Source organism: Gopherus flavomarginatus, chromosome 8, assembly GCF_025201925.1.
Source record: "Gopherus flavomarginatus isolate rGopFla2 chromosome 8, rGopFla2.mat.asm, whole genome shotgun sequence".
NCBI classification, from domain to species: Eukaryota; Metazoa; Chordata; order Testudines; family Testudinidae; genus Gopherus; species Gopherus flavomarginatus.
This window is the reverse complement of record NC_066624.1, coordinates 55,012,479-55,024,917: the sequence shown is the minus strand read 5'-3', so window position 1 is coordinate 55,024,917 and position 12,439 is coordinate 55,012,479. Positions and strand designations below refer to the sequence as shown.

The 12,439-nt window shown below is 44.7% G+C and overlaps 1 protein-coding gene across 9 annotated transcripts in view; it reads right to left on the bottom strand.

The window, feature by feature from the left end:
• DGKK (diacylglycerol kinase kappa) overlaps positions 1-12,439 on the bottom strand; it is a 188,033-nt gene that overhangs the window by 98,855 nt on the left and 76,739 nt on the right. The window lies entirely within an intron of this gene.

The window sequence follows — 12,439 nt, the reverse complement described above, 5'->3', positions numbered from 1 at the left end:
CTTTTTTATCTACAGCACAATAAAGCACTAGGAGGTAAATTATGACGGTTTCTCTGAAGCATCTACGTTGGCCATTGTCAAAGACAAGAAACTGACTAGATGAACCGGTCTGTTCGGTATGGCCATTCGAGTTCCTATTAGTTGAGTCTTGGGAACATAACTAAAGGGAATTTTCTCATGCTCCTTTCCTGGATATCTATGGACATTATTCCACCCACTAGCTCTTTCACTGACTGGAACAGCTGAGTGTGCGGCATATGACTCCCATGCTCCTGGGTTGTTTTGGAAAAGGTAGATGCAAAGAGTCTGCATCTAGCTCTGACAAAACTCAATGGGACCCCGAGAAGGATGAGGGTCTCAGGGCTTGGGCTGCAGCCCAGGCTCAAACATCTCCATCGCAATTAACCCATGCCCCGTGAGCCTGATTCAGGGGCCAGGGGCCAGCCACGGATGTTTAATTGCAGCGTAGACATGCCCATGTGCCCTCTCCCAAGACAGGGAGCTTGCTCTCTACCGGAGACATCACCTTCTTCCAGAGTAAGCCATTCACTCCTACTCAGTGCCGATGCATCCTGGATACTGGGTGGGCATTCAGCCCTTTAAAATAGGGAGAATATTATTTATGTTGGTATCCCAGTCATGCCTATGGCTCCACTGCACTAGCTGCTGGACAAACACAAAAAATAACGCAAAGAAATAGTCACTGCCCCAGAGAGCCTATGTATAAGACAAGCGACAAGCACTGGATGCAACAGATCAAGGTAGAGGGGTGGAGAGGGTGCCATAAGGAAACATCAAGCAAATACTGGCCCAGGATCCCAGCTTCTAAATGCTGGGATTATCATCTCCATTTCCAGATCAGAAAATGGAGGCATGGCATGATGAAATGTATTCAGCCCACAGAGAGGAGTAAAAGCCTGAACCAGGGATGGAAATCAGGAGTTCCTGGCCCCCACACTTGTTCCCAGGCCACTATGTAGAACTGATAAATGAAATTGTTTTCAATTGTTCACTTTATTAATGTAACTTCTGTTCACCATTCACTACACTTGCCTATACTGTAACTTCTGTTCCATATTGTAATTCAAACCCCATTTTAAAACACTCACTCCATCTTGTAAAAGCTTCCTCCAACCTTCATTTTTGCAAACCCTGCTGTAATCTTATTAGTTTACTTTAGATGTGTAAATGAGGTATGTATGAATGATGGAATCAACCTCCAGCCCCAGCCTGTCCTGATGAGATAAAGTTCAAATACCAACGGCTGAAGACCTAGACAACAGCCCTAAACAAAGTAAGAAGCATCCACCCTAAAAAGAAAAGAACAACAGAAGGAAGATCAAAGCCAGGTCCAAGGCTGAAAGTCACGCCTGCAATTGATGGATGATCAATCTAAACCCAGAGGCAGCGTGACACAGCAAGACCTATAGACTTTGAATCCAAACTAAAAGCCTATAAAAAAGAAGGGTGAGATGAGAGACTCTGGGTAACATTCTGCTGCCAACATGGAAGAACATCGGTGCCTGCCCAACAGAGATCCAGCTCAGCCTTGTGCCCAGCTTTCCTGGCCAGTTAGCTGCCACAAGCTACGAACCCAAGCTGCAAATTCAAGCCATGAACTTAAGCTATCTTCAGGACTGGTAACTATGCAGCAGTTGCAGAACACCTGATGAATATATGTGTGTGTGTGTGTGTGTAGGTATTAGGTATAATGTGAATGTGTGTGTGTGTGTGTGTGTGTGTATATAGGTAATAGGTATAATGTGTGTGTATAAGAATTAAGATATTAGTTATTAGTCATAAATTGTTATCATAATAAATGTGGCATCTTTGTCTTGTCCCCTTTAAAAAGATCCTGCTGGTTTTTTGCTGGTCTAATATAATTGGTACAACAACTAGACCTCCAAGAACAACGTAGTCCAGGGGTTCTCAAACTTCATTGCATCACAACTCCCTTCTAACAACAAAAATTAGTAGACGACCCCAGGAAGGGGGACTGAAGCCTGAGCCCAGGGGCTTCAGCCCCAGGCAGTGGGCTTTGGGCTTCAGCTTGGCCCTGGACTTTGGCTTCAGCCATGGATGCCAGGAAGCCTAAGCCAGCCCTAGCAACTCCATTAAAATGGGACCGAGACCCACTTTGGGGTCCTGACCCACAGTTTGAGATCTGCTGAGTCATGGTCTAACAATATTTACCTACTGCACAGCAGTGTTTGTGAAGCTTCATTAATCAGTGTTTGCAAAGCACTCGGCGGATTAAAGGGGTTGCCGAAGTGTGCAGAATGGCTATTGTCACCCACTGATATTTGATTAGTATTTAATCAGATGCAATAACAACCCTATGCAATTCCTTGCCTTCAATTAACCAGGACAGTAATTGTGTCAGACAGCAGTAAATCATTAAATAGATATTTAATGAGGATTAATTACTATTGCATAAATGACAGGTGTACGAGAAGTAGTGCACAGTGGCTTTAACAGGAGCAGCAGGGTGATGGCATTTTGCTGGCCTGGTTGCAGCTCATGCTGATGTTTGACAGAAGATCTTAATTGATGAGAATGTCAGCACTCGAGGGAGCACTTTAAAGGGTCCTACACCGCTATTTTCACAGCTATGGCAAACGGAAACCTCACAATAGGCTCTTTCTTGAGAACTCCTGCTGCAGGTATGTCATAATATAATTCCCAATTCTGGACCTTAGCATCCAAAATATGGGTATTAGCATGAATTCCCCTAAGCTTAATTACCAGCTTAGATCTGATAGGCTGCCACCAATCAGGACTTAGAGTAGAGCGCCTGATCGACTCTAGTCTCCTCCAAAAACCTTCCCTGGGGGTCCCAAGACCCAAATTCCCTGAGTCTCACAACAAAGGGGAATAAACCATTTCCTTCCCCGTCCCTCCTTCCTCCCCAGCTCCTTCCCACCCTGGGAACACTAGGAGATCACCTGATTCAACTCTGTGAATCTAACACAAAGAGGAACTTTACCTTCCCTCCCTCAGGCAATACAGACTCAAGTTTCTTTGAGCCTTAACTAGGAGAAAACACTCAAACAGGTCTTAAAGCAAAGCTTTTAATAAAAAAAGAAAGAAAAAAATAACAGGTTTATCTCTGCACTTTAGATGGTAAAAAGTTACAGGGTCTTTCAACTTATAAACAATAGAAAGAAACTTTCTCCAGCAGAAACACAATTTAAGCTACGTCCAGCAAGTACACATATGCAAATGAAAAGGAAAACAAATTAAAAGACTATGACCACCTTTTCTACTTACAATTCTGAACAGATAAGAGACTATAGCAGGGAGATTGGCAGAAAATCTGGTTACACCTCTAGCCCCTTCCAGGACTCAGAGAGAACAAAGCCAAACCCAAAACCCACAAACAAAGGCTTCCCTCCCATGAGATTTTAAACTATCTTGTCTCCTGATTGGTCCTCTGGTCAGGTGTTTGGGGTCCCTGTTTGTTAACCCTTTACAGGTGAGAGAGACATTAACCCTTAACTATCTGTTTATGACAAGGTACTTCACTGAAGAGCAACACACTAACATGACACGGGACATCTCTTGCAACATTTTGTCTTCTAGGACAAAGTCACTGCAATCCGACATGATGACATTTGCATTATGACATCAGCAGGTTCTCTGGTCCATGCTCTGCAAGAAGTCAGCCAAGAACAGACGGTCCCACTCGGCCTGAAATCTAGTCATCTAAGTAGTGATGCAAAGATTACCGTGTCCCAATATCTTGATCACTAGGGAACCCTTTCCAGGCTCCAGGACTGAGCCACGAGTGCCCCTTTACATGTCAGGCTATGGAATGCTCTCCCAGTGCTGCATACAGCAGTTTAATGTTCTGTTTCAAACTGACAATCAGAGTGTAAGCAAGACTCAGAACTTTCAAGATGAAAGTGAGTCCCTTATTCTGAGGGTCAGATTCATCTTACAAAGCCAGTGACTCAGCTGAGGGACACATTTCCCAGCCTTACTTGATTTAGTTCTAAGTCAGGGGTAGGCAACCTATGGCACATGTGCCAAAGGCGGCACGTGAGCTGATTTTCAGTGGCACTCACACTGCCTGGGTCCTGGCCACCAGTCCGGGGGGCTCTGCATTTTAATTTAATTTTAAATGAAACTTCTTAAAACATTTTTAAAACCTTATTTATTTTACATACAACAATAGTTTAGTTATATATTATAGACTTATAGAAAGAGACCTTCTAAAAACGTTAAAATGTATTACTGACACGCGAAACCTTAAATTAGAGGGAATAAATGAAGACTTGGCACACCACTTCTGAAAGGTTGCCGACCCCTGTTCTAATTACTCAGGGGGACTGAACCTCCTCCTATCTCCCCACACTCCTCGCACCCTCACTCTCCATCTGCAATGGGGATGAAAGAACAACCTAGCCAAGCCTGACCTCCTCCTTGAAACTTCCCAGGATGCAGTGGGGGGATATGGGGGAGGGGGAGAGGTGCTGGAGGACTCCCCTGTCTGTGATGTGTCAGAATATCCTGCATGCAGCAGCTTAAAACCTCAGCTGACACGGAGAACACTGTCAGGAAGAACGTGGAGCGCCCAGTCAGAGAGAGCAGTGGACAGTCAGTAAGGCATTCGACACGGTTCCGCACGGGGAGCTGTTAGTTAAATTGGAAAAGCTGGGAGTGAATATGAAAGTTGTAAGGTGGATAAGGAACTGGTTAAAGGGGAGACTCCAGAGGGTTGTATTGAAAGGTGAACTGTCGGACTGGAAGGAGGTCACCAGTGGAGTCCCTCAAGGATCGGTTTTGGGACCGATCTTATTTAACCTTTTTATTACTGACCTTGGCACAAAGAGCGGGAATGTGCTAATAAAGTTCGCGGATGACACGAAGCTGGGGGGTATTGCTAACACGGAGAAGGACAGGGATACTATTCAAGAAGATCTGAACCACCTTGTAAACTGGAGTAATAGAAATAGGATGAAATACAATAGTGAAAAGTGCAAGGTCATGCATTTAGGAATTAATAATAAGAATTTTGGATATACGTTGGGGGCGCATCAGTTGGAAGCGACGGAGGAAGAGAAGGACCTTGGGGTACTGGTTGATAGCAGGATGACTATGGGTCGCCAATGTGATACGGCTGTTAAAAAAGCAAATGCGATTTTGGGATGCATCAGGCGGGGTATTTCCTGCAAGGATAAGGAGGTGTTAGTACCGTTGTATACGGCGTTGGTGAGACCCCATCTGGAATACTATGTGCAGTTCTGGTGTCCCATGTTCAAGAAGGATGAATTCAAACTGGAACAGGTTCAGAGACGGGCTACGAGGATGATCCGAGGAATGGAAAAACTGCCTTATGAAAGGAGACTCAAAGAGCTTGGCTTGTTTAGCCTGGCCAAAAGAAGGCTGAGGGGGGATATGCTCGCCCTATATAAATATATCAAGGGGGTTAACGTTAGGGAGGGAGAGGAATTATTTAAGTTTAGTACTAATGTAGCCACGAGGACGAATGGGTATAAACTGGATATTAGGAAGTTTAGACTTGAAATTAGACGAAGGTTTCTGACCATTAGGGGAGTGAAGTTCTGGAATAGCCTTCCGAGGGAAGTAGTAGGGGCAAAAGACTTTCCTGGCTTTAAGACAAAGCTTGATAAGTATATGGAGGGGATGTTATGATAGGATCGTTAATTTGGGCAATTGATCTTGAATTACCACCAGACAGGTCTGCTCAATGGTCTGCGGGGAGATGTTGCATGCGATGGGTACTGAGTTGCTGCGGAGAACTCCTTCTTGGGTGCTGGCTGGTGACTCTTGCCCACATGCTCAGGGTTTAGCTGATCGCCATATTTGGGGTCGGGAAGGAATTTTCCTCCAGGGCGGATTGGCAGGTGCCCTGGAGGTTTTTCGCCCTCCCCTGCAGCGTGGGGCATGGGTCGCTTGCTGGTGGTGTCTCTGCAGCTTGAGGTCTTCAAACCATTTTTGAGGATTTCAATAACTCGGTCCTGGGATAGGGGTTGTATAAAATTGGATGGGTGGGGTTCTGTGGCCTGCCTTGTGCAGGAGGTCAGACTAGATGATCAGATTGGTCCCTTCTGACCTATGAGTCTATGAGTCTATGAGTTATTTTAGAACCAGGAAGCAGAAGTTCCCTTTCTAAAACAGATGCTGCTAAATCAAGAGCTGGCCGGGGTTTGCCTCAGTGACAGGGTGAGGAGAGGGGAGGGGCTCTGGAAGCTGCACTGGAAGCCAGGTTGTTAGCAGAGGAGTAATGCACAGCCAATGTCTCTTAGGGGAATGACATCCCCAGCACAATATCCCTGCACGAACTAGCCCAAACTCCCCATCACACTGATTCCCACATAACAGAGGGATTTGTTAGCACAACAATTCACCTCCTCTTTACCGAATTATTCATGGTGAGGCCTCAGTCACAAACCCGGTTCTGTCAAGTTCACCCCAACGGAAGCCCCTGCAAGGCCAATGACCTCAGCAGGGTTTTTCTGGCTTCTGCCCTGTAGCAAGTCTGGCCTAATGTCCCTAACAGCAACATGTGTCAGCACAGGCCAGTGAGGACAACACCGTAGAAAGGTTGTTACCTTACCAGAACAAAGGCCTTGTCACAGGGCAGGGCAACCGCACCCATATTCCCCCTATGATCCAGCAAGCACCTCCGCTTCAGGCTCCCGGGCTATCCCCTCTCTTGGGTAGAGACCCTTGTCTCACTCCCTTCTGACCAACATATTTTTGTTCTCCACAGCAGAGATAGCCTTGCTTTCTTCTCAGAGGCAGTTACCAGCCTGAATGCCCACAGTCATAGACACCACACAGCTCTTCCTATGTAAGTCTGCTTTATTCTTAAGGTAAAAGCACTACAGAGAAAACAAATTGAAAACCATGAAAGAACCTACATGCCTACTACCAAGCTTGCCAAAAGTCCCCCCATCCTAATATGGGCTCTGGGAGGAGCAGTCCAGCACCGCACCCAAAGGGCTTCCTTATGGTTTCAACATCAGCACAACTTCAGCTCAGAACCAACACCCAGTTTTAGGGGGCCCCTAAGTCCTTCTAACCCTCCCCTAAGGATTTGGCTCATCCATGGAGCAAGGATCCTGCCCATTTGCTCGACCAGGAAGAAGGCCCAGAGCCAGTTTTAAACTAGGGTATTTATCCAAAAATCCTCTGTCTGTTGGTCTCTGGAGAAACCAGTTCGAACCAGCAGATGCGAACCTCTCCAGGGAGTTGATGACCGGAGGAATGATATTAGCAGCCCCCTCCTCCTAGAGAAGTTCCACACAATTCCACAATAACATACACAGTTGTCTATTTTTAACATAATGGGCCCCAAAGGTATTAAACCTAATTCAATAAGGTTTAACTTAATTCCATAAAGTTCGTCCAAGATATTGCAAGTCTGTCACAGGCCTGATCTATACTTAAAATGTAGATTATACGTCTTTGTGAACAGGGGCTGCTAACAGGGAGTTTCGCAAGGCAGTTCTCCAGGTGAACGAGGAGCAAATACAGCACCCTTGGGGTAAGTGACTGTCTGTAGTGTGTGTTTGTTTGTGTTTGTTTGGCGGTTACTCCCTGTGTGCTGAGCTTGTATTTGTCCGTCTGTTTGTTTGTTTGTTTGTTTGTTTGAAGGACCATATGCTGTGGCTGGCAGTGGAAAGCTGAGAGCTTCAAAGGAAGGTTTGAAAGCTAGAAGCCTCTGTTAATTGGCTGGGCCTTAGTCAGTGGACAGGGCTATCAAGCAGGCCAGGGCTTTTTAAAACAGTGCGCAAGCGACCAGGGATCTTTCCAAACGGGCTGCTAACAGAGAGTTTAGCAAGGGAGTTTGGAAAGGAGGAGGGAAGGGGGCAAGGGCCCCTTGCTGTTCTTTAAAACTGTAAAATAAACTACATTCAAAACTCCTTGACTTAAACAAAACCCTTCATTAACTAGGAGATAATGCAGGCAGAAGCCCAGCAGCAGAGTGGGGGTGTCATATCTTTCCTACTCAGATCTGGACCTTAGAGTTCAAAACATGAGAAGCTAGCATGAAACCTCCAAACTTAATTACCAGCTTGGATCTGATATCGCTGCCACCAGCCAGAAAATTCCAGTGTCTGGCTCACTCTGGTCTCCCCAACACCTTCCCTGGGGGACCCCAAGACTCAGATGCCCTGAGTCTCACCACAAAGGGAAATAACCCACTTCCCTTCCCCCTCTTTACCTCCTCCCAGATTTCCCCGCCCTGGGTACTCTAGGATATTCCCTGCTTCAAGTCCTTGAAACACAAGTACCGAGAGATCAAATCCTTCCCTCCCCTCACCCAGAGAGTATGCAAAGTCAGGCTTAGTAAATCTAACACAAAGAGATTTTCCCCCTCCTTAACCAATGAAAAAAAACCTCAAACAGGTCTTAAAAAGAAAGCTTTATATAAAAAAGAAAGAAAAAGACATAAAAATAGTCTCTGTATCAAGGTGACAATATACAGGGTCAATTTCTTAAAAGAAAAAATGAATAAACAGCCTTATCCAAAAAGAATACAATTTAAAACATTCCAGCAACTACACACATGTAAATACAAAAAAACAATATAAACCTATTGTCTTACTATCCTTGTACTTACAACTTGGAAACAAAAGATTAGAAAGCCTGAAGATAGAGAGATCACTCTCAGAGCCGAGAGGGCCACCGAACCAAGACAAAGAACAAAGGACTCACACCCAAAACTTCCCTCCACCCAGATTTGAAAAAAAGTCTTGCTTCCTGATTGGTCCTCTGGTCAGGTGTTTGCAGGTCACTGTTTGTTAACCCTTTATAGGTGAAAGAGACATTAACCCTTAGCTATCTGTTTATGACAGGGGGCTATCCAGTTTATTGCGCTGAGTGTAGCATGTATGATTACCTGCCCTGTGGGCGGATGGTGTATGTGTGCAGTCGGTGCAAGGAGCTGCTGGCCCTCAGAGACCACATACAGGCTTTGGAGGCGAGGGTGGCAGAACTGGAGGAGCCAAGAGAGGCAGAGAGGTATGTTGATGAGGCTTTCCGGGACACTGTAGAATTGTCCCACCTCCAGTCAGACAGCCTCTGCACTGTTGAGGAGGATGAAAGGCCGAGGGAAGGAGAGCAGCTACGGGAGCAGAGGGAAACCTTCCCATAGTTGGGATCCTCCTTCCAGATGGCGTTGGGGTATCCTCTTGCACTGAGGTTACCTCTCCAGTGGAGGGAACACCAGTTACTAGGAAAAGGCAGGTGTTAGTAATGGGAGATTCGATCATTAGAAACATAGATAGTTGGGTTTGTGATGACCAGGAGAACCATAAGGTGACTTGCCTGCCTGGTGCGAAGGTTGCAGATCTGTCAAGGCATCTGGATAGACTTATGTGTAGTGCTGGGGAGGAGCCGGTGGTCGTGGTACATGTAGGTACCAATGACATAGGGAAGGGTAGGAGAGACGTCCTGGAGGCCAAATTTAGGCTGCTAGAAGAGACTGAAATCCAAGACCTCTGTGGTGGCATTCTCAGAAATGCTCCCAGTTCTACCTGCAGGGCCAGGTAGGCAGGCAGAACTTCAGAGTCTCAATGCGTGGATGAGACGATGGTGTAGAGAGGATGGGTTTAGATTCATTAGGAACTGGGGAAACTTTTGGGATAGGAGGAGCCTATACAGGAAGGATGGGCTCTACCTAAACCAAAGTGGAACTAGACTCCTGGCACTTAACATTAAAAAAGTTGCAGAACAGTTTTTAAACTAGGAGATGGGGGAAAGCCGACTGCTGCAGAGGAGCACATGGATCGGACACAGACTTCTCTTAGAGGAGAGTCTATTGATAGAGATTCTCTAGGTTATAGTCAGGAGCAGAGGATGGAAGAGGATACGTAAGGGCCAGATCAGACGAGAAACATTCACATAAAGAATCGGAAACATCAGAAAAGGGCAGACAAATAAACAGTGACACGTTTTTTAACTGCTTGTACACAAATGCTAGAAGCCTAAATAATAAGATGGGTGAACTAGAGTGCCTTGTGATAAAGGAGGATATTGATATAATAGACATCACAGAAACCTGGTGGACTGAGAACAATCAACGGGACACAATCATTCTGGGGTACAAAATATATCAGAAGGACAGAACCGGTCATGTGGGGGAGAAGTGGCACTATATGTGAAAGAAAATGTAGAATCAAATTAAGTAAAAATCGTAAGTGAAGCCACATGTTCCATAGAATCTCTATGGATAGTAATTTCATGCTCTAATAAGAATATAACATTAGGGATCTATTATCGACCACCTGACCATGACAGTGAGGATGAAATGCTAAGGGAAATTAGAGAGGCTATCAAAATTAAGAACTCAATAAAAGTGGGGGATTTCAATTATCCCCATATTGACTAGGAACATGTCATCTCAGGATGAAATGCAGACACAAAATTTCTTGATACTTTAAATGACTGCATCTTGGAGCAGCTGGTATGGGAACCCACAAGGGGAGAGAATCAGACAGGTAGCCATGTTAGTCTGGATCTGTAAAAGCAGCAAAGAGTCCTGTGGCACCTTATAGACTAACAGACGTTTTGGAGCATGAGCTTTCGTGGGTAAATACCCACTTCGTCAGATGCATGACCCTATGCCACCAGCACTCCCAGCTATCTCCGTGACACCACTGATTTCCTGAGGAAACTACAATGCATTGGTGACCTTCCAGAAAACACCATCCTAGCCACCATGGATGTAGAGGCTCTCTACACGAACATCCCCCATGCATCTGACGAAGTGGGTATTCACCCACAAAAGCTCATGCTCCAAAACGTCTGTTCGTCTATAAGGTGCCACAGGACTCTTTGCTGCTTTCACAAGGGGAGAGAAAACTCTAGATTTAGTCCTGAGTGGAGCACAAGAGCTGGTTCAAGAGGTAACTATAACAGGACCGCTTGGAAATAGTGACCATAATATAACATTTAACATCCCTGTAGTGGGAAGAACATCTCAACAGCCCAACACTGTGGCATTTAATTTCAGAAAAGGGAACTATGCAAAAATGAGGGGATTAGTTAAACAGAAATTAAAAGGTACAGTGATTAAAGTGAAACCCCTGCAAGTTGCATGGATGCTTTTCAAAGACACCATAATAGAGGCCCAACATAAACATGTACCCCAAATTAAGAAATACAGTAAAAGAACGAAAAAAGAGTCACCGTCGTTTAACAAGCATGTAAAAGAAGCAGTGAGGAAAAAAAAGACTTCCTTTAAAAAGTGGAAGTCAAATCCTAGTGAGGTAAATAGAAAGGAGCGTAAACACTGCCAAATTAAGTGTAAAAATGTAATAAGAAAAGCCAAAGAGGAGTCTGAAGAATGGCTAGCCAAAACTCAAAAGTTAATAACAAAATGTTTTTTAAGTACATCAGAAGCTGGAAGCCTGCTAAACAGCAGTGGGGCCCCTTGATGATCGAGATACAGAAGGATTCTTTGCTTCAGTCTTCACAGCTGAGGATGTTAGGGAGATTCCCAAACCTGAGCCAGCTTTTGTAGGTGACAAATCTGAGGAACTGTCACAGATTGAAATGTCACTAGAGGAGGTTTTGGAATTAATTGATAAACTTAACAGTAACAAGTCACCGGGACCAGATGGCATTCACCCAAGAGTTCTGAAAGAACTCAAATGTAAAGTTGTGGAACTATTAACTAGGGTTTGTCACCTGTCCTTTAAATCGGCCTCTGTACCCAACGACTGGAAGATAGCTAATGTAACAGCAGTATTTAAAAAGGGCTCTAGAGGTGATCCCGGCAATTACAGACCAGTAAGTCTAACATCAGTACCGGGCAAATTAGGCGAAACAATAGCAAAGAATAAAATTGTCAGACACCTAGAAGAACATAAATTGTTGGGCAAAAGTCAACATGGTTTCTGTAAAGGGAAATCGTGTCTTACTAATCTATTAGAGTTCTTTGAAGGGGCCAACAAACATGTGGACAAGAGGGATCCAGTGGACATAGTGTACTTAGATTTCCAGAAAGCCTTTGACAAGGCCCCTCACCAAAGGCTCTTGCATAAATTAAGTTGTCATGGGATAAGAGGGAAGGTCCTTTCATGGATTGAGAACTGGTTAAAAGACAGGGAACAAAGGGTAGGAATAAATGGTAAATTCTCAGAATGGAGAGGGGTAACAAGTGGTGTTCTCCAAGGGTCAGTCCTAGGACCAATCCTAGTCAACTTATTCATAAATGATTTGGAGAAAGGGGTAAAAAGTGAGGTGGCAAAGTTTGCAGATGATACTAAACTGCTCAAGACAGTTAAGACCAAAGCAGACTGTGAAGAAGTTCAAACAGCTCTCACAAAATTAAGTGATTGGGCAACAAAATGGCAAATAAAATTTAATGTGGAAAATGTAAAGTAATGCACATTGGAAAAAATACCGCCAACTACACATACAATATGATGGGGGCTAATTTAGCTACAACAAATCAGGA